This window comes from Lissotriton helveticus, chromosome 11 (assembly GCF_964261635.1).
Source record: "Lissotriton helveticus chromosome 11, aLisHel1.1, whole genome shotgun sequence".
Lineage (NCBI taxonomy): Eukaryota > Metazoa > Chordata > Amphibia > Caudata > Salamandridae > Lissotriton > Lissotriton helveticus.
In genome coordinates this window covers 863,979,206-864,004,345 of record NC_136072.1, presented here as the reverse complement: position 1 = coordinate 864,004,345, position 25,140 = coordinate 863,979,206, and positions in this window count along the sequence as shown.

Sequence of the window (25,140 nt, the reverse complement as noted above, 5' to 3'; positions counted from 1 at the left end):
AAAACAAATGAAAACTAACTCGAGTTCCTACCTGAAAGCCGGAATCCAGGCTCACAAAAAATGAAAACACAGTCCACACTTCGTCAGAGTAGTGAATTAAGACGCTACTGATAAGATACTTTCCACGCGTCCGGGTGCGATCACGTGACCGTACATTACGAGCAAGGGAAGACAGACTCGTCAGAATTATTAGTAACGAGCAAGGCTCCAAAAGATAAGATAAAAGGATTGTTGTCAAAATTAATAATGTGAATAGTCTAGGTTAATCAGGATAAAAAGTAGGAGACAAAAGTTGTCGTCCAAGGATGTAATAATAAAAGGAAACAGATGAGTTAATACCACGTGGTGGAGTCCTAATGTCTGACCCGGTGGGGGGCTTATACAGAGAAGATTGACATCATATTTCAAACACATATTTTCAAGGAGTGTCAGAGTAATGAAAATATACCCTCCGATTACAGAGTCAGATATTCACTGGTAATTTAACACAATTAGAAACCCAATGGAGTGCATATTACATTCAGCAGATTAACCTGATCTCTGGTGTCTATGGTTCATTTTAAGTATCCACCAACAAAGAATGACCGACGGCGTACCTGTCTAGCAAGACGGTAAAGGCCGTTCTTTTGACAGATTTAGTACAGTATGTGTGGTATTAACTCATCACATGATGTCATATACTCAATTTTCAATGGGAAGAAAGCATATGAAAAGACATAGTTAGCATATATTGGCGTACCTAACAAACACAATGGTGAAAGCCGCATATTTGAAAAAGTCAATACCAGTACATATCAAAAATCTGTGAGACATTCCGTATATGCCCTATAGGTTAGCTATTTGTGCAAAAGTACTCTCTGTCTCATTTAATCCTGACTTCACGGAATCAAACAGAAACATCCATTTAGCCTCACGGATATTTAGAATATTGGGGATGCTCCCTCCCCTGGGGCCCAGTGTGATTTTTTCAAGGACAACCCATTTGAAACTGTCCGGTGGATGCTTTTCAGCCCTGAAGTGATCTACTAAGGGTGCTCCTGCTACCTCACACCTAATTCTACTACTGTGTTGTAGGATCCTGACCTTGGCCTTCTGCTGTGTCTGGCCGATGTAGATTAGGTCACACCCACAGATGATGGCATATATAACGTTGGAGGAGTTACAATTTGTGTGGGATTTTAAAGGGATCTTGTGTTGCTTGTATTCAAAGACCTTCGTCTGGATCGTATTGGCACAAGCTTTACACTTGGTACATCTGTGATGTCCCACCACTGGAGGGAGATTCCATAGCGAAGCCACAGTTCTAGGTTCCACAGGGGGAAGGAAAGACCTCACCACATGGTCTCTAATATTTTTACCCCTTTTGAAAGCATGTAGAGGTAAGGCCGGGTACTCGATTTCATCTGATATCAAGGGCCAATATTTGTTGATGATTTTCTTCACCGTGTTACTTTCCGTGGAGAAGGTGGTAACACAGACAATCCGGTTGTTCTTGGGATCGGTGTCCTGTTTGGGTTGAAGCAGACATTCACGTGGGTTGTACCACGCCCGTTTCTTAGCCCTCTTCACGAGGCGACGAGGGTATCCCCGTTGTATCAGCCTCGTCATGAGATCTTCTGCTTGTTCCATGTAATAGAGTTTATCCGAGCAATTTCTACGGAGGCGTAGAAATTGCCCAATCGGCAAGTTGTCCCACAGGGACCGAGGGTGATGACTTCCATACTGAAGGAGCGAGTTTCGCTCAGTTGGCTTACGAAATAAAGTAGTTTGGAGGACGCCATCTTTCTGGTAGATGGTTAGATCTAGGAAATCAACCTGTGTAGTATCTGATTTGAAAGTAAACTGAATATCAGCAGATTGCAGATTTAACCAGGACTGGAAAGCCAAAAGTTCAGTTGCATCCCCATTCCAAATGAAGAGGATATCGTCAATGTACCGGACCCATAATCCAAGATGGTCAGCATATGGGTTCCGGTCACTGAGGATATTATCCTCTTCAAAGGCAGCCATGAAAAGGATGGCTAGATCAGGGGCAAAGGTAGCCCCCATCGCCACTCCTTTGGTTTGTAGATAAAAGTGATCTTGAAACATAAAAAAGATTTTCATCATAGCCAGTCCTAGGAGTAATATTATGAACTCAGTAGGTACAGGAGTGGGAGCAGTTCTTTGGTTCAGATAACGTGTCATGACTGTTAAAGCCTCCTCCTGCGGAATACTCGTGTAGAGCGAAGTGATGTCTGACGTGACCAAGATCTGTTTGCCAGCGTCAAAAGGCCTACCATCCACAATATTTATTGTGTGCATGGTGTCACGGAGGTAGGTGGGAGTAGCCTCAGCCAGTGGTTTTAAAAAGAAATCAATATACCGACCTACAGGTTCCAGCATTGATCCACAACCCGAAACAATTGGTCTGCCAGGTGGTTCGTGCAGATTTTTGTGTATTTTCGGGAGAGTATAGATTGTTGGCAATCGAGGTGTCCGCTGGTTTAGGTAATCGAATTCATGTTCCGTTAAGAAACCTTCATCTAATCCTTGTTTGGTTAAAGTCAGGATATCCGTAGCTAGGGCTAATGAAGGATCCGTGTTAAGCTTTTTGTAGCTGATGCAATCTTCCAGTTGTTTATAAATTTCTTGTTTATACTTGGCAGTATCCTGGATAACGATGGCACCACCTTTGTCCGCTGGCTTGATTATGATCTCACGATTCTTCCCAAGAGATTGAAGGGCATTTCTCTCATTTTTGTTGGTATTGAATGTATGGTAGCGGCGTCTTTCCAAGGTATGATTAACATCCCGCAGCACTACAGTTTCATAAGTTAGAATTTTGTGTGACATACTGTGTGATGATGGAACAAAGGTTGAAGGGACTCTAAAACCAGTATGTGAATGACTGTGGAACGGTGTTTTATTACGAAAAAAGTACCGTAAACGGACTTTCCGGAAAAATTTGAAAAGTTCAGATTTGATAGTAAATTGGTCAGGGACATTCGTTGGTACATAAGACAATCCCTTGCTGAGGATACTGAGTTCGTCATCAGAGAGCTGGTGGCTAGAGATGTTGACCACTGGGCTCGACGACGGGATCACCATCGGTACACATTGCGACAAGTTGATATTTCGCCGTGCTGTTCCGGTTGGAAGCGTACTTGTTTTTGGGGTCTGCCGCGGCCTCCGTCCCAATTCTGGTTGCCCGATTAATGGCCCCGTTGACATCTTTTGTACCTTCCCAGCCTCCAACTTGATATATCATTTATGATTCTATACCTATGAGGCATGAGGTTTTTGAAATATCTGTTATAGGAGATACTATTTTTAGTTTGTAGTTTTTTGTATATTTGTGTTTTTATTGCGGTCGTAATGACCAAGCTTTCATCAAGTGTATAGTTCCTTCACTTTCCCTCCACTACCTTCCCTCCCTTTCCCGTAGGGGCGTATTTATATTTGTGATTTATCTTTCACTGATGTAATTTATGAATTTTGTTCTATTGTACACGTTGTGATTAAAAACAATGTTGTAATATTTTGATTTTGAGTTCATTTAAGTTTGTTTGTATTGAAAGTACTTGGGACCACCTTGTTGATATCACTGTGTATTTTAATCAGCTGTTTTACCTGAGCTAACAGTTCAGGAGCTGTCATTCTTTCAATGTGAAGATGTGGTGTATAGCTGGCTAGTACTGGCCATGTGGCTCCTGGTCTACCTAGTGGACCGAGCCTGGTAAAGTGATTTTGATGTTGGAGGGCGCCATTAAACCAGAGCTGATGCTCTTGGTAAGTTAGTGGAATTTCAACGTCCTCGAAAGGAACGTATTCCGCTGGTGGTTCCTCTAATTTATAGAAGTGGAATTTGTGTGGTACTGCATTTGCTGCAGGAAACAGAATCCATGAATAGAATACCTCTGTCTGCCGATATTCATGTGCCTCTATAACAAATATTACTTTACCACCTCTTGGTGATACCCCAATTTCTATGAGTTTTATAGTAATTATTTTCCTTATATTTACCGGGATTAGTATAGCACCCGGGTCATTTTGTTGGAAAGTTGTGTCATCTAAAATTGCATGATCTGCTGCTGCAACTCTTTCTAATTCTTCGTCACTATCCGTCATTTTTGTTGACTGGAAGTGTTGCAGACCAAGTTTCAAGGAAATAAAGATTAGGTGCACAATATTTGGAACACTGTATCCCTCAACGTTGAACAAACTAAAAACTAATACATAGGATTCTTTCGTCCTACTCAGTTTAAAGCTGACATTTTATCCTTTAACCCACTCCAGACGTCTATTGGAGTATTTTACGGGGAAAAAGGGGTCTGTGTGAAAAGCACGACTGAGTTACTCTAGTACAGAGGTCTTTAAACTTTTTTCGGCTGAGCCCCCCAATCTAAACCTTTTTACACGTCGAGCCCCCCCCCCACCACCACCACCTGACAAAAAAGTTCTGGAAACTGGCACTCTGCATAATTGGTGGCCATTCCCTCCTGCAGAGCCCAGGCCATATAGGGCAAATAATATTAAATAAAGGTAGAGTGTTTAGTAAACTGACGTTTTGGTAGTCCATGGGCTTATTCTAAAGTTAAAATTAAAAGTCTACAAGAAAAAAATTAGCACACCAAATTACATTGGTGTGTTATTTTTCACATAAAACACAACATTTAGGATAGATAAGCAAAAGCACTCTCAAAACACAGGTGTGGGGTGCATGTTTTTCTCCACAGAGACAATGTGTGGATGGATTCTTGCTTCTGCCATTCTTAGGTTGAGCTCCACTTCCAGTCTTGAGCAGTGCCTTGAAACAGGAGTGCTCACAAAATTTTGTAATATATGTTTTGCAGTTTTATATAGTGCGAACATGACCCAAAGGTATTGGAGCACTATACAGGAGCATCTTTTACATTACACACGCACACATTCATTTTTTGTTTAGGCACAGAGAAATTAGGTGATTTGCCCAGAATCACAGGATGTTGAGCAGACATCAAGAATTGAACCTGGTTTCCCAGCTCTACAGTCATCAGCTCTGGCTGTTGTGCCACATCCTTGCCCCTAAACAAGATATCAGAAAAAGAAGTTCCACATAACATGCTTTCTGACACAATTGAAAAATTCATTATGTGGAATACGGCCAGGTGTTGCCATGCTTCCGGTTTTAGACGTCACATGGCTCGAGGAGAGCTCTAGTGGGCAGTCTCCCGTATGAGCTGTCCCATTTCAATCTCTGCCCTCCCTGCAAGTTTCAACAGCAGCTAGGGCCGTAGGGTCTGATTGCATTGCTAAACACTGATAATCCGTAATCCCCCTTTGTCACTCACCTCCATGCAGACATGGCTAAAGAGCATGGGTACATGAGGCAGGTCACAACATTGAGATATGTTATGGACACAGATTTTATCAGAGAATTGACAGTATCTGAATCGGTGGTGGCAGCCATGTCAAAGGCCTTAAAAAACATATAGGACCTCCTGTCTGACCAGAGGGATGAAGTAGCTGCTGGGCCCGGTGGTGTATTTTGACCAGATAAGGGTGCTACCCATAAAGGGGCTTCTGACTAAGACCTGGGGGATACAAATGCCTTCACATCAGGTGTGGAACGCCCATAGGCCTCAAAGGGTTTCGTCATGTGTGTCAGCCCGGTATGAGACAGCTTCCCGGGCACACACACAGATGTGGAGCTGCCAGCCGCACCTGAATACTTCACAGGTCTTTAAAAGACCATTTCGCGTCAGCAAGGCTTTGGGTTTTTTTTCACCCCTTCTTAGAGCCCCTGAATGTCTACTCTTCCTATTGCTGGAAGAATTACCCCCCCCCCCCAACTGTTGCGCCTCTGGCCTCTGACCTGTGACTCCAGACACTCTCAGCCAAGCCCTCAGCAGCTGGAGCTGCAGAAGCCCGGGCTGAGACACACGGCTCGCGAAGGTGAAGTGGTGGGGTGAAGTGTGCGCCCCCCTGAAGGGATGCTGCACCCCCCAGGGGGGCGCACCCCACAGTTTGGAGACCTATGCTCTAGATCAAAGTCAGTTGAGAAACAAATCAGTGGCGGTCCCCAGAATAAGTCTAAATGAACCTCACCTGCACCACCGACTCAAATTAGGCACTGCTCAGGGCCGCACCTTGACGGGTTCTTCATGGTAAAAAAAGGTAAAAACAACCTCCCTTTTGTATTGCCAGAGCAGGCCTGCTCAACCGTATATATTATTTGTAATGTATACTGCTACCTTCAACGGTGCCCTGGAGTCGAGAAAGCCTTTGTGAACAAAGTTACCATCTGGAAGGGATAAAAATCAAATGGACAACTTTTAAGAAGTATAGAGCCAACTTCTGAGTGCTTTCCTAAACATCAGGAGGTTGTCTATAGAGCACAACACAGAGAGAAGAGATTTGCACAACACAGCTGCTTGGACTGAGAAGGCATGTGTGCCCACTCAGGCATTCTTAAATTTAGGTACAGTGAGAAGATTAGCACAGGCAGAATGCATTTGGCGCTTAGGCCTATAGCATGAGAATCTTCTCTGATGAAAATGCGACCTTAACTGATGTATAGTTTTGTGAACCATACACAGGGATTTACATTTCATTCCTTTAGGCACCAGAAGCTTGCGCAGAATGTTGAGGGCATCAGTGGATGAAGAGTAGCAGGGGTCAAAACAATTCTAAGTTGCAGGTGCTGTTTGAATATGACAACGCCATATGCTGTGGTAGTCTGGTGCAATGAGTTGCAATAGGCTAAGCAACCTATAATGGAGGATTGGACTACCCGAGAACGAAAATGAAATGGAAGAAGTGACAGGATTTTGCGGAGAAGCAGCATCAAAGGAAAACAGGAGGAGGACAGCTTTTTAACATGTGTAGCAAACAAGAGGTTTTCATCCACATGTATTTCAAAGGTTTTAATGGTAGGCGAGTCAACAGGAATAGGATTGCGAGGTGGTGGTAAGAAATCAGAGGATATTGAGAAGTGTGGACTATCTAAGTAGCAGAAATGGATGTCTGTCTTCTCGCCATTGAATTTTAAGGAGATACAACCCAGCCATGAGGTGATATCACACATGGAGCGGTGGAAAACTTTGGGAGGCAAAGGGTTAAAGTGATCTACTGCTAAGATGATTAGTCAATCAGCAGTGCAGTCCATGAAATTGATTCAATGACTTATCAGTTATGAAAAACGTCTCAAATAGATATTAAATAATGTTGGGCTTAAAGAAGAGCCCCAGGGAACCCCTTGCATCAAAGGTCTAGCTGTGGACTGGAATGGTGGGAGACAGTTTGCGTACCATCTTCCAGATAAGAGCCACACCAACCAAGAGCTACACCAATCAAGCACTACACCTTGAATTCCAATTTCTAGTAGTCTTGAAATCAAGATGTTATGATTCACAGCATTGAAGGCAGCGGGGAGATCAAGCAATATCAATGCCATAAATTGACCCTTGTCCGCTGCCATTCTAAGATCGTCCAACACTGCCACTAAACTAGACTTGGCGCTGTGAGCTCTCTAGAACCCAGACTGAACCAGGTACAATAAACCAGAACCTCCCAAGAAATCTGAGAGAAGTGTGTTAATATGTTACTCAATCATTTTCACTAATAAGAGGAGGAAAAAGGCCTGAAATTACTCAAGATTTCCACGTCTGCTGTTTGGTCTTTCTCTTCAAGCAACAGGACTACCTTTGTTCTTTTCCAGTCCACAGGGGCTTTACCTGTCATTAAAGAATGATGACATAGGGCTTGAAATGAGACCACTAAAGAGCCAAAGCTCTGGAAAAGACTTTTTGTCACATTTAGTGGTTCAAGAATGATCATGGCATAATACTCAAATTTTGCCATAGCAATGAGTTTCTTATAAGATTTTACTGCAGTTTTCAGTTCCTGTTTCAGCCTAACGCTCCCACGTAGTTAGTGCAGTTAAATTAGAAATCTTTCTGCATAACTGTCGTCATAGTACTCTTGATTTCACTCCTCTTTCTTTAACTCTCTACCTCACTTATATCTCCTCACTTCTCAGAACACTCTTCACCACAATATTGTCTACTTGTCCCTCAAGACTTCACCTCCAATCACATCTGTTCAATTGAATTTAGCACTTTAAAACAGCCGCACCCGGGTACTTCACAGGTCATTAAAAGACCATTTCGCGTTAACAAGGTTTTCTTTTTATCACCCCTTTTTAGAGCCCCTAAATGTCTACTCTTCCTATTGCTGGAAGAATTATCCCCTCCTCCCCCCACTGTTGCGCCTCTGGCCTCTGACCTGTGACTTCAGACACTCTCAGCCAAGCCCCCAGCAGCTGGAGCTGCAGAAGCCCAGGCTGAGACACACGGCTCGCGAAGGTGAAGTGGTGGGGTGAAGTGTGCTCCCCTGAAGGGATGCTGCGCCCCCCCAGGGGGGCGCGCCCCACAGTTTGAAGACCTATGCTCTAGTATCTAACGTTATATTATCGCCTTACCAAACGTTGGGAACCATGTAGTGTAGTTCCTATATTCCCAATAGGCTCTGTGCATTGGAATAGTATATCCTGTAGTTTAGACATAGGACTGAGGTCGACTAGGTCTCTACCGAATACACTAGACTTAATTGTGTATGTGCCAGCTAGCTCAGAGGTCACTAGAAACTTTCTCGAATGAACACGAAGGGATTAGTTTCTGACAACCGCTTAAAACATGACAACTATGTTCCCCAAGAATAAGAAATATATCTCTAGAGTCGCGGAAACAATAGATAGTTATTTTACTCAGTCAATTGTGCATGCTTTGTTTCACCGGAGGTGCAGAGAAATAGAGAGACGGGCGTTTTTCAATAAAAGGTATTTATTGAACAGTCTTCTTTCTCAAGCATAAGAAATTAACTGCTACAATCGTAATATTTGTTGTAAAGTACAATGCGTACAGTACGAAGAGTATTATAAAATAATACTGTAAAAGCATGATATGGTTCCTAAGCCATATAGTACATAAATTACATAAATTAATAAATAAAGACTAAAAGTACTCAACTGGTGCTTCTAAAATATGCCTACCCCGGTGTACCTAACATAGGTCTAGTGCAAGGGAAGAAGTAAGTGAGGTGTAGCTTAGTTTCAGTATTCTTTGCCAAGAATCTAATCCAAGATTTCTCTTCGGGTCTAATCAGCTCCGTACCTTGGTGTTTAGAATGTAGGAGGTCTGGTATCTCTCTCTCAGGACTCGATTTCCCAGCAACCTGCAAGGGTAGCCTGGAAACACCGGAGCTGGATTTCTCGGCTGGAGAAAATACAGCGAATCTCAGTGAGTCAGCTGGAGGGTCGGCTTCCTTCTGCACTTGCTGCAGCAGGGCGCGTCGGGCAAGTAGATAGTCGAAATGCTCTAAACCACTGTGTGTTTGTTTGGACAAGTGTGGGCATATTCATACAGTGAAGGTGCCGAGTTTGATGTAAGATTGGACATAATAACTTCATTAGAGACTTAATTCTCTGAAAACTCCATGAGTTCTTGGATAAATTAATATTCATGCAGGGGGAAGTCCCTGACTGCTGAAGGCGGGTTTTTTCCCAAAATAATTGTAGATTTTAAGAACTAGTGGAAGTAGCCAAGCCGTATTAAGACTACTTGAGCTATGTTTTAATATGGTTATGATTTCTATGCCTATACAAGGATACAGTACTTTATACCTATATAAGGGCATGAATTGGGAAAATTACACTAGGGTCCTAAAACGCTATTCAACAATCCCCAGTAACGACCAAAATGATTGCTCAATGAGGAATATCTCTTTGTTTTTCAGAAATTATTAGCATTCTGGTAATGGCTCAATTATTCCTGAAAGTGGAAAAAGCGGAGAAAACCAATGGGCATATTCTCAAAGACGTATGAGCGAGTTATCTGCAGTTTAGCTCAGCAAAAGTGATGAAAGAATTATCACCCCACTCTACAGCTGGTGCAAGCTGCCGATATCGCCAGTTTTCTAGTGATAGCTTCCGCAAAAAACATTGCCACGGATGACGGCGTCAACTAACGCTATTGATATGCAAAGTATGCGTTCCTGTGCAAAAACACATGAAAACACCACTTTGCGATATTCTCAACCACTAGCCATCAGAGATGCGATCCAAAAACAGGCAAGAAGGCACGTTAGCTGCAGGGATTTAAAGCCTGCCTTTTACTGGTGTTAAGCAGGACGACTACCTGCAGTATGAAAGGGAGCCCAGGCCAGAGCCACATCTGAAGACCAACACTTGTCATGGAGACACTGATCATGCAGCTCGGAGACCCAAGAAGGCCACAAACACCCACTGCCACCACCCCCATGCCCCCTCCTGGACCACCCCCGACTACCACAGAGGCAGCACAGAACAGGACAACGGACGTTCCGAAAACGGCATGGCCACACAATAGCAAAATGTGGGGAGAGGTGGTAACCAAGTATGTCTGAAGGAGGCATGTCACCCGTCAATAAGAATGCGCACAATGCCAAGTGTGGCGGTGATGTGCCTGCCAGACCTGCCCATGTGGACATATACTCGTGGTGCTTGTAGTGTTGTGGACAGTGGACACAACCATGTTACCTCAGGCAGTGGGGAAGACCTTGGTCATGTAGAGGTGTGGCGCCGCAGCCAGGGCAACTGACGCTGGAATCTGGGGACCACGGTTCGATCCCCGGTTCCAGCGGCAGATTAGCCCAGCACCATGTGACTCTGGGCAATAGCGCGCTTAATCTTCCCGACGGCCCCCAGCGCCTAGAGACCCTTACGGGTGATTGTGCGCTTTACAAATGTGGACTTTACTTTAGCTGTGTCATCCCCCACTGTAAGCGTAAGCAGAGTGGGCTGGTCCGGTGTACGCCAGTCCAGGGTCAGAGTGTGAATAAATAGGCCAGGGCTCTGGGCGTGGTTAATTCTGGGGAGGCCAACATGTCTGCCAGGGCGGTGGCTCTCACCCTGCCACAAGGCCACCGCTGTGACCCCCGGCCTCCTCGACACAGGTCCCCAGCGGCACAGCACCATGGAGTTATGTCGGTGCTGACTACTACCTTTGACCTACACTGCGGACAGCAGGGCTCACAATTCAGATTGAGTCGCAATTGCAGATGACGCAGAATTCCGTAGGCAAAAGATATTGCTCCCAGTGTGGCCCACCCGGATGAAGCATCAACGCTGGCTGTGCACCCCCTGAGCGCTTCAGGTGCCACTTACTCTGTGCACCACAAGACAACGCCACATGGCTGTGGGCCCCTGCTGACCTCTGCCTCCGGCCTACACTGCGGTCAGCAGGGCTCACACACATTCAATCCTTTCTTGACCTTCACAGATGACGCATCATCGCTGGCTGCATACTCTCTGAGTGCCACAGGTGCCAGTAACACTGTGCACCACAATGCATGGACCCTTTATGATTGAGTTACGTGCTGCAGATGCTACAATGTCACCTCAGGGAGTGTGGAAGAACTGGGATGATAATGATGAGGCAGGTGTAACACACCCCACTACAGCTGCATCAGGAATATCCCGGAGGGACACAATCACTGACAGTTTCTTCACATGAACATGCTCAGCTCTGGTGCCCCTACCTCAGTGCACCACAAGTCATGATCCCTTCCGATTGAATATTGGGTGACCTCTGTACTTGCTCCGGCTACCTCCATGATGCTTCGCAAATGTTTGTGTTATGTTGGTGTTTTCAGTTTCCGCTTTAATAGTGATCACTGTTCAAGTTGTTGCCAGCACCAACCACTTGCTGAGGGCTAACTCACACTCACCCCACATCCATCCAGCACAGGCGTCACTGGACATGTGATCCTGGTATTAAAAAGGGGCCGGTGCATGTACCCGTAGCCAGTTCCACTAAATATCCAAGTGTGTCCGTGTGGTCATTATGTATGAATGATGGCCCTGGAACCTACCACATTGCATTATGCTGTGTACAGCGGATGCAACCATGTCACCTCAGGCAGTGGGTAAGAGCTTGGACATGTAGCTAAGTCGTCCCCCCTGTAAGCGACAATTTTGCAATGTAGCATGCACCCGGAGGGTGGGCTCACAGGTAGGGAGTAATTTAGGAGCGCAAGACCGCTCGGGGTCCAGGATCATACATGCCAAGTTTTGTGTGTATCTGTATTGCCGCAGCATGAGCCAAATGCCTAGCCACATTAACATCACCAGTTCAGCCAGGCATGTACTCTATATCTATGTCCGCCCTAACATTACCATAGGCCTACACTCACGTGGCCCACCACCTTCAACGGCCAACATCACAGTGTCGTTGTCAGTCTTGTGAAAATGCGCAGACAGGCATGACAATACTGTGCTGTAGGAGTGCAGGTGATGCAATCGTGCAGGGCACATAAGTAAATGGGTTCAAGGGGAGGGAGGAGCAGCTGTGACGCAACTTAACACACAGTGATGCCGCTCATATGCCACATGCAAGACATGTCAAACATGAATCCCAAAGTCGCACACATCCCAAACCCACCCCCAGCAAGCCACAATATATTTCCTGAATGCAAGCAGATGACAAACTAACATTAGGGATGAACGCTCCTTTGTTTGAACTATCAGGCTGGAGCACATCTGCACCTCCCACCTCGGAATTTAATGTGCCCGGCACCCCTAACAGCTACCATAGCAGCTGATGATGACTCCCACACTACGCACAGCACGAAGTTATCTTGCATGGAATGGCCTTTACACTTACTCCCACACCATCCCAGGCGTACAACCATTGCACACTAAAACAACTCATTGATCCGAGCTGTGGCATTTCACCCACAGAACTGGCACTGGTCAGAACAATGCCCCTTCAACCGGAGCCAAAGACGCAATGGTAGAACATCCCAGACACATGCACAAACCCCTTTTACGTGGAAATGTACCGTGCTGGTATGCTGCATTTACTGGGGGCACTGCCATTGGCAGTGATGATGATCAGTTACCGGCTAAGCTTCCGCCTTGCCAACATCACCTGCATTTTGCCTGTGTTGCATTGTCGATCATGCATATTCGAGTGGTGCATTCATGACTGCCTATCCAACAGGCCGGTAGATGAACTGGATTTTAGCATGTGTGTGCGCCCCCGTTAGAACACAACCAGGTGTGTTACCGTAATACCCATTTATGGGATGCCTTGATACTTGGCATACATGCTGGCAGCTGGACCTGGGAGACTGCACAGATCCTTGTGTGCAGTGAGCACATTGAACCGCACCCCTATTGGGCTGTAGAGCAAGTTGGTGAAAGGGGGTGGACGCAGCACAATTGTCCGGACCTGCTAATGGATGGACTCGACGTCCTGTTTGATGAAGTCGACAACGACCTTATGTTGGAAACATTATCCTACAAAGCTGCAATCGCTTTCATGGATGAGTAACTACATACCTGCAGCCAAAACAGATTGGAATACATTGCACATGTCCCGACACCTTGTTGCATCTTGGAGATCTGGTCACATATCGCATGACAACAGTGGACATGGTTGCATTTGCGGTCAACAACGCAGCTTAACACACACCTGTGAAAGGTAAGGCACTCCCCCGGAGTGCACAGCGGCAGTTGGCAACGTTCCTCATTCTGACATACTGCTGCATTGGTCTGTATGTTGTGGCACTTATCTGACCCGTACTGACTCACATATGCAAATAAAGTCTACGCAGCTTCACTTGTATTCAACTGTGAGGAGTCATGATTTGAATGACAATGTGTGTCTCAATGCCTATCTGGGTCACAGCCATACCAGCGCATTGATAGCATTACCCAGGGAGTACCTTTTTGTGGAATCACTGTCCCTACATTCATCCATACTTTCATTCTTGATTGATCATGGCCATGACACATCTGTGTGAATTGGAATGTTTTATTCACATTCAGTGCCATGCAACAGGGCCATGCAAACCCCACTTTACATTGTTGGCCCATGGAGGGCCAGCCAGCGTCCTTTCGGGATTGACAAATTCATAGGGAGTTGAAGACTACAGTCCGCAGTGTGATTGCTGTGTCATTGGTAACCAAACCAAATATAGCATTCCATGTCAAGGTCCAAGGTGAGTGTCACTCAGTCTATACGGGGACAGTGGGAGGTGGTATTATAGGGCATGAAGCAGAGGGCAGAACCAAGCTGAACCTGGCCATGTGGCAATGATGAATGCTATTACTTCATTTTTACCACAAAGACAGATTCATCATCATCTTCATGATCTGATGTGCCAGGTGCCTCACATGCGGGTGGTGGTGTTTTGTCTGCATCACTGTGTGGCAGTGACACATTAGGGGCCAGAGGTGGAATGCCTGCCAGATTTTGTGGCACTGACACTTCAGGGGGAGGAGATGTGGATGGAGTGCCAGCATCCATCTGCGTCAGGCCTTGTGGTGGCAATGCCATGACAACGATCTGCAGGGCATGGAAGATCACAGCTACATCTCGCTGATGTGCAGCCGTGGCAGCCATTTGTGAGGCTTGTATCCGCTCCATGTTCTCCATGATCATTCGCATCTGATGCAACTCCTTGCTGACATCGCTGGGGCCACTCTGACTAGACAGTTGTTCTTGGCTCAGAGTCATGACTCCAGCGATCTCAGCCATGGCTTGTTGTAGAGCAAGAAGCAGACAGTGGGTGTCCGTTACGGACTGTGATGGGACTTAGACACCCATGTATGGCATCTATTTTGGCTGCCATGAGGTCTTAACCAACCCGCAGCTGGTCCGACATCTCCTCCTGGCACCCTGACACACGGCGTTGGAAGGCCATGTTTTGATTGTGGGGGTCCTGGGAGACAGCTGTGGTGGTGGGTGCTTCCTGTTGTGTGGTCTGTGCAAGGGGTGGTGTCTCATGGATGCAGCTGGGCTGCCCTGATCCTGGAGGTGGGGTTCCGGAGCTGTCCCTGAGCTGTTGGAGGGCGTCAGTGTAGATGTTGGGGAGGTCCTCTTCATCATCAGTGCTGAGTTGTTGGGTCTGCTCTGCAGGAGGTGTTGATTCTCCCTCCCCAATGTGAAGGGGAAATGCAGATTGACATTGTGTTCACATGTATGTTCATGCATTGCACAAGTTTACTGTTAGACTGCATGGCAATGTACATTGTGACTGTTTATGAGAAGACGCTTATTTGAAGCGGGATACTTGCCATTTCTACGCCATCAGGGATGTGAGGTTGTAGTTGTACATTGTCATCTCACAGTTTCCTGCAATACCAAATGCGAATGGCCATGTTCTAAACACAAGCGTCAGCAGTGTTGTCCTCTGTTCTGTTGTGAAAGTGTTGACGTTTGTACCACATTGTTGTCAATGTTGGGGTGCTCTTCATCTTTGGTGTGTGTGCTGCATCGTGGGTGAGTTGCCCCTTCAGCTATGATTTTGCTGGTCCTTATCCCATTCAGGCGGTGTGCCTTTCATTTCTGTGCTCATGCACTGCTAAGACGTTGCAGACTTGGGTAAATTGGGCTCTTGGTCGGAGTTGTGACTCTTGGGCATGGTTTGTCCACAGATGTGCTATACTTTCTTGTAAATGTGTGTCATTGTGCCCATCTCCCCCGTCACCCCAGTCCCTGGTAATTACTCACCCTGTTGCTGTTGGCTCAGGTCATGTTGTGCAGTGTCCAGTCCCCCAACTCCGGCCACCGTCTCCCCAAGGATGGTCCCAGACTGGTGCTCCGTGGGGGTTGTGGGGTCCTCTGTACTTGCTCCGGCTACCTCCATGGTGCTTCGCAGTTGTATGTGTTTTGTTAGTGGTTTTTTGCAGTTTTTATAGTGATTTTCCCACCTGACTTGTGGGACTTGCAGGCATGCGCTGCTTATCGCTGCATTTTTTATCGCAGTTGTGCCCATTGCAGCTTTTTTCACGTTCGGGTTTAGATTTTTATTGCTGTCCTGGTGATTTTATCATGGGCATTTGACACATTATTGGGAGACTATCGCATGTTAACGCCGTTTTGTGAATAGGACGTTAACACAGAGTTATTTTCCCGCGATAGACGGCGATATGAAAGATTGCATTAACCGATTTTGGCGATGATTATCGCACGTTCTTGTGAATATCCCCCTAGAGTGTTTTATTTTTTCAATATTTTGCAATGGTTTGTGAAAATTATGTGCAATACTTTGTAATGTAATGAACTTTACCTTGCAGTGTCCCTCATGAAAACTGAGCATGAGAGCATACCTCGCATCCAAAAGATACCACTCCACGGGGCGGTTAGACTAGGGTTAGAATATTTTTGCATAATCTGACTCAATTGCAATCCTATATAAATGCAGAGGCATCTCCTTCACTTTCTATGTGATTGCCATGACTTCTTAGCACTATCCACCTGTATTGACAACAGACTGGAAAATAAAATATCTATTTTCCGCAAGTGTTTATCATTGTATTTTATTATTGTTTACATTAATTGTTTCTGGCTTAATTTCTAATCCATCAAAAAAGTACAAATTATTTTTTATGGAATGATTGCGAGAAGTGAGGTGCATAAATGCACAGCCATACTGTAGGTATAGAGGATGCTATGAGCCCTCAATGATACCTCCTGAAAAGGCATTCTGGGGGAGGGGAGAATGTGGCATAATCAAACCTGCTCTTCAGCGGTGTATTTTGCTTCCCTCCTTTGAAAATCAACGTATGTGAAACATCAGCCAATCCAAGAGTTGAAAGCATGCCTTTCATTTGGTTGCATTCAAACAAAATAGGTTGCCTATTATTGTAAATGTGCATTCACCGGAAGAGCCCTCCATCTTTAGTTTTAGAAAGGGAAGCTTAAGAGTTATTTTATAATATCAGATTGCCGTCTGCACACATCATTCCGTTTGTGACAAGACAAAGCTTTCAATGTTTGGGGTGCTTTGCATCTTCGGTGTGTGTGCTTCATTGTGAGTGAGTTGTCCCTTCGGCTCTGATTGTATAGAGTTCAACGACAATATGTAGCTCTTATCAGCATATGAAAAAGATGCTATGAATTTTCGGCTAAAGCTAGAGGCACTGAATAGAAACTTGACTGTTGTTATGGACAACGGGCGCCATGTGGTTTCATAGCAATATAAATCCAAAAGTAAACTGAATGACTATTGCGTTTTTTAGGTTTGTTGTTCTTTGGTTGCCTGACTGTTTCTAGCCCCAACTTCGAACTGAGGCTTGTAATGTTTGCTTCGGGCTACATGTGTTTCTATTGTACTGAATCATATCTTCTAAGTTCTTCTCAATCAACGTCAAACTGATAACATAAATGTGGCCTTGCACAATTCAGGTCTAGTGGAAATGAAAGTAGTTTGTAAATGTTTATTAAAATATGCTGCTAAATTGATTTCATGTTCAGGTGAAAAATGTATGTACCTGTCACGGCGCAGTACACATTTACAAATGTACCACCTCTTCCTTCAGCGTGCTTTTTGTGCTGGGATTACAGGCACATTATGCACAACATACCTAGAACTAGTTGTTCTATTTAACATTCAAATATGATTAGGAGTCGTAGTGAGCTCTCCTGGGTAACAGCTGCGATTGTTACCATATTTGGAAGGCAAAGAGACGTCGTACGCCTCTTTCTTTTTTCATATGCATTTTAATTCAAGGTATATTTTGTCAAATGTAAAAAATAACTAGTGAAAACCAGACCTGACGAATACACTTTTTTCTCATTAGAGTAGTAGCCGTAGAATCCAATCTACATAGTATTTGAGTTTTCCGAGAAATTAAGGAGAGTGGTTTATCTAAAGAAGTCATCATTGTGTGAACGAGTCCATATGGAATGGGCATTATTGTAGAGGAAACTTGCAGCATACGGCGGTCACCAAGCACCGCAGATGGTTATCCCCCCTCATCTCTTCATTACACCTGTACCTGCCTTTCTTGAAACAGAGCAGAGTAAAAAGGACAATTAGAGGATAATAATTACAAAGCCATGTTGGATTTCCTTGGAAGAGCAGTATATAGGCATAACAACTCCATATTAGTATCTCTGTTTTTTTTATTTTCTGCTTAACTGCCTTTAAAAGGGTATGTAGGCCAAAACTGTGTAAGGTCAGGAAGACTGAAACTGCACCAATGAGCATAAATGTTTCTATATTAAGCATTTAAGTGCTGAAGTTCTTGCCAAGTCCCCACCCCCCTTATTTAATATTCTTGGCAGTTCAAGCTTAAGTCTTTATAACTTATTTTCCCACAAACGTCTTCAAGCAAGATCTGCACCAACTGCTAGGGATTTTATAAGTACCCTGGTTTGTGGATACACCTAGAGAGAACTGAGATAATAGCCCAAAATGCAATATGAAGACATCAAGATTTTTCTTCTGAATTTAATTTCAATATTTCTGGAGATGTGGGTAGCTGTGGTATTTGAGCCCTGGGGGCCGGCCAATATCAAGGGAATCCTACAAGCCCAGAAATATCTTAAAATTAGACACATGAGGGAGTCCAGGGTGGTGTAGTTTATGTGAATCATAGCACTTTTTCTCAATCAAAATTCTCTGCAAACATTAACCTTTGGTTAAAAGCACAGACACTTCTCACACTTCTTTGAAGGAAAGTTCTGGAATCTCTGGGGATTGACAAGACTTCTACTATAGCCTTATAGCCCGCCGTAGAGGGCTATACCGGCTATTAAAGGCCCTCTCCAGCGTTAAAGGCCCCGAGCCGAAGGCGAGGGCCTTTAACAAGGGAGAGGGACTTTAATAGCGGTATAGCCCATCTACGAAGGGCTATAAGGCTATTAGAACATTCTGTCACTAGAGGACAGAATGTTCTAACAAAAAAAACAAAGCCTTTTGGAAGCGTGAGGGGATTGGAATCCCCTCAGGCTCCCTGAAGCCTTTGTTCACAGCCAGAGCGGTGAGCAAAGAAACATTGGAATGTTGGAGCTCCAGGCTTATAGCAGCCATTATAAGCCCAAAGCAGTCCATTGTTTCCAATGGAGCTCCCAACATTCCAATGTTCTAATACCCATTGTTCCCACCCTTCTCCTTATATAAATGGTACTCCAGTTCTCTGACTGTGCCTATCACATGCAAAAAAAAAAAATCCTGAAAAGCAAACTGGAGACATCAAGATTTTGCCAATGAATTTCAATTGTTCTGGTGACCTGGGTAGCTGAGGAATTTGAGTCTGGGGTTGCAAGGCACCAAAGTAGTCATGCCAATTGAAACATTTCAGAAAAGTAGTCACACAAGGAAGTCAAGAGTGGTGTGGCTTGTGTGAATTGCACTACCGCAATGCCCAAATATGTTGTGGGCAACGGGTGCAAAATTGTTTCATAGCAACATAATTCCTGAAGCAAAATGGATGACTATTGTGCTTTTTAGGTCTGTTGTTGTTTGGTTGTCTGCCCTTTTAAACCACAACTGCGAACTGAGGCTTCTAATTTTTGACTCAGTCCACATGTGTTTCCATTGTACTCTACCATATCTTCAAACAATCAAAAAAAGTCACACTTTGGCTAAAATCACTGAATATTCTTATATTTTTTTAGGTGAAGTTTTGAAATCTGCAGGGATTGACAAACGTCATACTACCCACCATTCCCACTCTTCACCTGGGGTAGTCACATCACCTGTGACAGGAAAGGCCTCAAAATGCAACATAAAGAACTCAAGATGTATATTTTGAATTTCAATATTTATGTGGATGTGGAAATCCAAGGTATCTGAGCCTAGGTTTACTATCAGGAATGGAAACCTACCAAACCCAGGCATTTATGAAAAGTAGAAGCCAAGGGGAGTCCTCAATGGTGTGTCTTACATAGATCTCACTCATTTTTCTTAGCCAGAATTTCATGAAAATGTCAAACTTTGACTAAAATCACAGCACGCCCTCCTATGTCTGTGAGGGACAGTATCAACATCTGTAAAGGTTGACAAAAGCACTGAAATCAAGTATTCCCATGCTCCTGACAAAACAATACCATGCTTATATGGGTGACTCAGTGTCAGGAAAGGCCTCAAAATTCAATATGGAAACAAGAAGATTTCAATCATTCCGGTAATGTGGGTGGCTGCAGAGTTTGGACCTTAGTTTGCCAGCTCGCAGGGAAACTTACTACGCCCAGACATTTCTGAAAGAGAACTAGATACATGGGGACACCCAAGGTGGTGGTGTGCAGCTTTTGGTTATCTCCCTACTTTTGTCTTTTACAGAATGCCCTGCAAAAATCAAACATTTTAAAGAATCATATAATATTTCTGAGGTAAAGTTCATGTTTCTGACTAAGGTCCAATCACACAGTGTACCTAAACTTCAATTGATAGTACTACAGTTGTGAAGGTGAGCCTACCGCTCACAACAGTACAAGTCAAAATTTGGAGTGTATGAAAGAAATGTAATCTAAATGTGGCTTTCACAAGGTTACAGTGTTTCTCCTTTCCTATGATGTGCATTAGGTCCACCCACACGGCAGGTAGCATTTTATCAGAAGAAGTGTGGGAATGCAGGATGGTAAGACCTGGCCACTGGTTTAACACGCCAGGTGGCCTTCTAGGGAAGATATGTGCCAGTAATAGAGGACCTGTCCCACTCTTGAAAGAACAAGCTGCTGATCAGGAAAAAGGAGATGTCAGTGGCTTCCACAGGACCTATTGGGAAGAAGGGCTCTTATATACTGAGGCCAGAGATCCCAAGCCTTGTGACACTAAGAGAGTGGTAGTGCCTCAGTAACACAGAGAGGTCTTACTCTCATTGGCCCATGGCATCCCCAAGCCGGGCATCTTGGCCAGGCAAAGAATTGGAGTTGGCTAGTCAAACATGTCCCAGAAGGTGAACATATCAAGCCTGTGGTAAGACAGGTAACCGTCCTAAGGTCCCCTTAGTTCTACTTTCATTGGTTGGGATTCCCTATAAAGGGTAGGGGTTGACATATCCAGTCCCCTTGACCCTCTCACAGTTTCAGAAAATATATTTACTCTGACGGTAGTGGATCATGCCACCAGGTAACGTGAAGCAATTCCATATAAGACTATCACTGCTCCTGCAGTTGCCAGGGCCCTCATCAGTATCTTTACTAGAATAGGCTATCCTAAGAATGTTGTGTCAGACAGAAGTACTAACTTCATGTCTGGTTACCTAAAAGCCATGCGGGCTGAGTGTGGGTTAACATACAAATTTACCACTCCATATCATCCATGTACCAATGGTCTAGTTGAGAGATTCAACAAGACCACAAAAGGTATGATCATGGGACTCTCTGAAAAACTCAGAAGGAGATGGATGTTCTTTTGCCATGCCTGGTTTTCGCCTATATAGAATTGCCACAGATGTCAGTGGGCTTTAGTCCATTTGAACTACTTTTTGGTCACCCTAGGAGGGGACCACAATGTCTGGTGAAGGAAGGCTGGCAGAGACCTCTCAAGAAGCCCAAGCTAGAAATTGTGGACTATGTACTTGGCCTACATTCAAGGATAGCTGAGTTAAACCCAGATCTTTGTGACTCTGGGATTTTGTTGCCCTAAGTGGGAATGGAATGCCCAGACATGGGCCCCGTGCTCACTGCACCACTGAATTCCAGCTAGCCTGGCTGATTTGGGGTCATACCCTGAAACCAATACCAGGATGCTTGTTTTCAGTCCAGGGAGGACCTGGCTTGGCAGTTCTGACTAGACTGTTCCCATGAGGAACAGGGTCAAGAGTGATTTGCATATGGCTGGGTCAAAACTTGAGGTGACATGGTGAGCAAAAGAACAATGGAGTAAACTCACATCTTTGTTATTGGGGTGAATGTTTGCATTGTCCAGCATTCCATCAAGTGCTTAATTTGTGAAAAAATAAGTTCTGAGGCTCTCATGAGGAGGCACCTGCAACTTGCACCACACATTGCCCCAGCCAGCACTACCAATGATAGTAACAACACAACTACCAACAATCACACTCCTACAAGTGTGACAATTCTGACTTTGTCAGGCCTTCGAAGCTATAGGAATGGCCTGGGGCAGGTAATAGTCATTTTTAATGTATAGTCAATAAATAATTACCTGTTGTTGTTGTCATCTCTGAATTATCCAGACATTGCCACCTTATGGCAGACTGTCACAAGCACTGGTGCTGACAATTTAGTGCTATGCGGAGCACCAGAAACCACTGTCTCAAATTAAGCAATGCTGTGTTAGTCAAACCAACCAAAACACCAAGAACAGATGTTTGTATAAGAGTAGGTTTATTGGCCACTGTCACCGACAGCCTCCAACAACTGCCAGAGGTAAAACCTTCTTCAATCCAAACTTCACCCACACCCTAGATTCTTAAGCACTAGAGGCTTCAATGTGGATTAGGATACATCACCACAGTCTCCCCCGTACAGACATTCAGAAGAGATACCTTAAGTCACCGAGGTGTTGACAATGTGTTGGAGGGGCAAGAGATTTACACGGACGGGGTCAGACCTCCTCACAGAGATGGCTTCGAGGGAGCTCAGGATGTCGGTGAGTTCTGTGAGAGACATCTGGGTGGCTATCCTGCTGCCACCCTCCAACATCAATAACCTCTCCCGACCTGTCCCTTCTACTCTGAGGTGAACATGGGTTTGATCTGGCAGGACAGGACCACAGTTAGCTTACCTCAACTGGGGCATCAGAAGATGTAGGCAGGTGGCTGTTCAGTGTGAAAACCAGGTAAATGAGCTATTGTGGCCCTCCAGTTCTCTCGTTGTTGTGAATGTTCCCTATGAATGAGCACTCACGTCTAGCTCCTAGATGTTGGCAGCATGCGCTTATGCACTCACGAATAACCCTGCCTCAGCCTTTTGTCTGACCTTCACTAATTCTCTTGTAAACCTGAGCGTAGTTGTCACCTGCATCATGGTCCGCAGTTATTTACATTACATTTTGCCTGCCCCATCCGCCTCCACTCCCGGTGCGTCCTGGTGACACAGCACACCCTTGTGTTCTCTTATGTGCTTTTATACCATGTTACATCTTCAGCAAATACCAGGACCCTGATGTTCGCATTCATCCTTGAATTATTCGGGGATGAATGCGACCATCAGAGTCACAGTGTTTGCTGAAGATGTAACACAGTATAAAATCATTCAATTAGCAGTAGGCGGGGGAGAAGGGGGGGCTCACTGGCTGCTTTGCGACAACAACCCACACCCCCTTCAAACACACTGTGTGAAAAGGAATGACAAAATGTGAGATGCTGTAAGAGAGGCTTGCAGCTCTGCGGTGCTCTTCACAGCTGAGAGGGCTGTGTGAATTTAGTGAGCAGTCAATATCGTGGTGTAGACCGGGCTCTGAAAATTAGGTGCCGGTGCTTAGCACCAGAAAGCACTGGCACAAATTAAGCACTGATTCCATAAATCATTTGTTGTTTTTGCCTGAGTATATGGGTAAAGAAATTAAAAACCATGAGGCAATCCAAGAGGTGCAAAAGCTCTGGTATGACTAAAAGGCTTCACTGGTGGAGTTCCAACCAGGACAGAAGGTAGGGGTTTGGAGCAGGTGGCACCTAAGGCCCCTAGAATAAATGAAGTGATCCCTACCCTATCCTTGAAAGAAAAGGTGAGGTCACCTACCTGGTTGACCTAGGAACTTGAAGAGCCCTCAAAGAGTCATCCATGTAAACCTCCTGAAGTCATTCTATGAGAGGGCAGATGTGGCCATGCTGATAATTACTGATAAGGATCACAAAGAAGAGAGTGAACCTCTCTTACCTCCTCTCCCACAGTCCTACAGATGGGTCAGTTGAAGAAGTTGTCTTCTCAGACACCCTCTCTGCCCGACAGTAAGCTGACTGCAGAAAAGTTATGAGCCAGTATGCTGGGCTCTTTTCCCTAACCCCTGGTCGGACAACCTGGTTTACCCATGACGTGGACGCTGGAGACGGCACCCTGTCAAAAACAAAATATGCAGGGAGTCTGATCAAGTTAAGGAAAGCATCAGTCCGAAAGTCATCAATATGCTGGAGGTAGGGGGGATTGGGCCCTCTGAAAGTCCTTGGAATAGCCCAGTGGTCTTAGTCCCCAAGTGTCATTCCAAGGGAGGTAAAGGAGAGCTGTGGTTTTGTGTGGACTATAGAGGTCTCAATGCTGTCACCAAGACAGATGCACACCCTCTCCCAAGAGCTGATGAGCTAATTGACAGGTTGGGGGCAGCTACATTTTGCAATAATTTTGACTTGACATCAGGGCACTAGAAGATTGGTCTTATCCCAGAAGCAAAAGAGAAATTAGCATTCTCGACCCTAGATGGATATTTCCAGTTTACTGTGGATTAAAGAATGCCCCTACCACCTTCGAAAACTTGAAGAACAAGTTCCTTGCTCGGTTGGAGTCTAGTAGTGTAGCATTTCTGTAGGATACTGCTGTCGATAGCTCCACTTGTCATGCTCACCTGATCCACTTTGGCAAGGTACTAGAGGCCCTGCAGAGTACAGGCCTCACTATCAAGGCAACCAAGTGCCAGATCGGGCAGGGATATGTTGTATACTTGGGCCACCTTGTAGCTGGAGGTCAAGTTCAACCATTACAACCCAAGATCCAAACATTTGTGGACTGGGTCGCTCCAACAACCCAGACTCAAGTCAGGGCAGTTCTCAGCTTGACTGGGTACTACAGGAGGTTTGTGAGGAGGTATGGTATCATTGTGGCAGTCCTAAACAGAGTTGGCCTCCAAGAAGCAATCAAAGAAGGGTAACTGAACAGTGAGCTGTCAAAAAGCTTTTGGCACGCTTTCCTCAGTACCCATTCTGAAAGTAACAGATTATTTTAAACAGTTCATAGTGCAGACTGATACCTCCAAACATGGGATAAAAGTGGTCTTGTTCCAGACCAACACTGATAGCCATGACTAGCCTGTTGCTTTCATTAGTAGGAGGTTACTCCCCAGCGAACAGCGTTGGAATGCCATTGAGAGAGAAGCCTTTGCTGTAGTTTGGTCCCTGAAGAAGCTGACACCATACCTGTTTGGTACTCACTTTCTTGTACAAATGGCCCACAGGCCTCTCAGGTGGCTTATGCAAATAAAAGGTAAAAAAACAGTCTGTTGAGGTGGTCAATCTACCTACAGGGATTTTAATTTACAGTGGAGCACAAAACTGGTGCTGACCTTGCCAATACAGATTGCCTATCCACGTTTTTCCACTTAGAAGATGAAGACTCTATTGGGAAAGGATAGTCTCATTCTCTTTTGTTGGGGGTAGGAAAGTACCCCTGTTTGACATGGTCCCCCTCACTTTTTGCCTGGTATTAGATGCATTTTGACTAAAGTGCACTG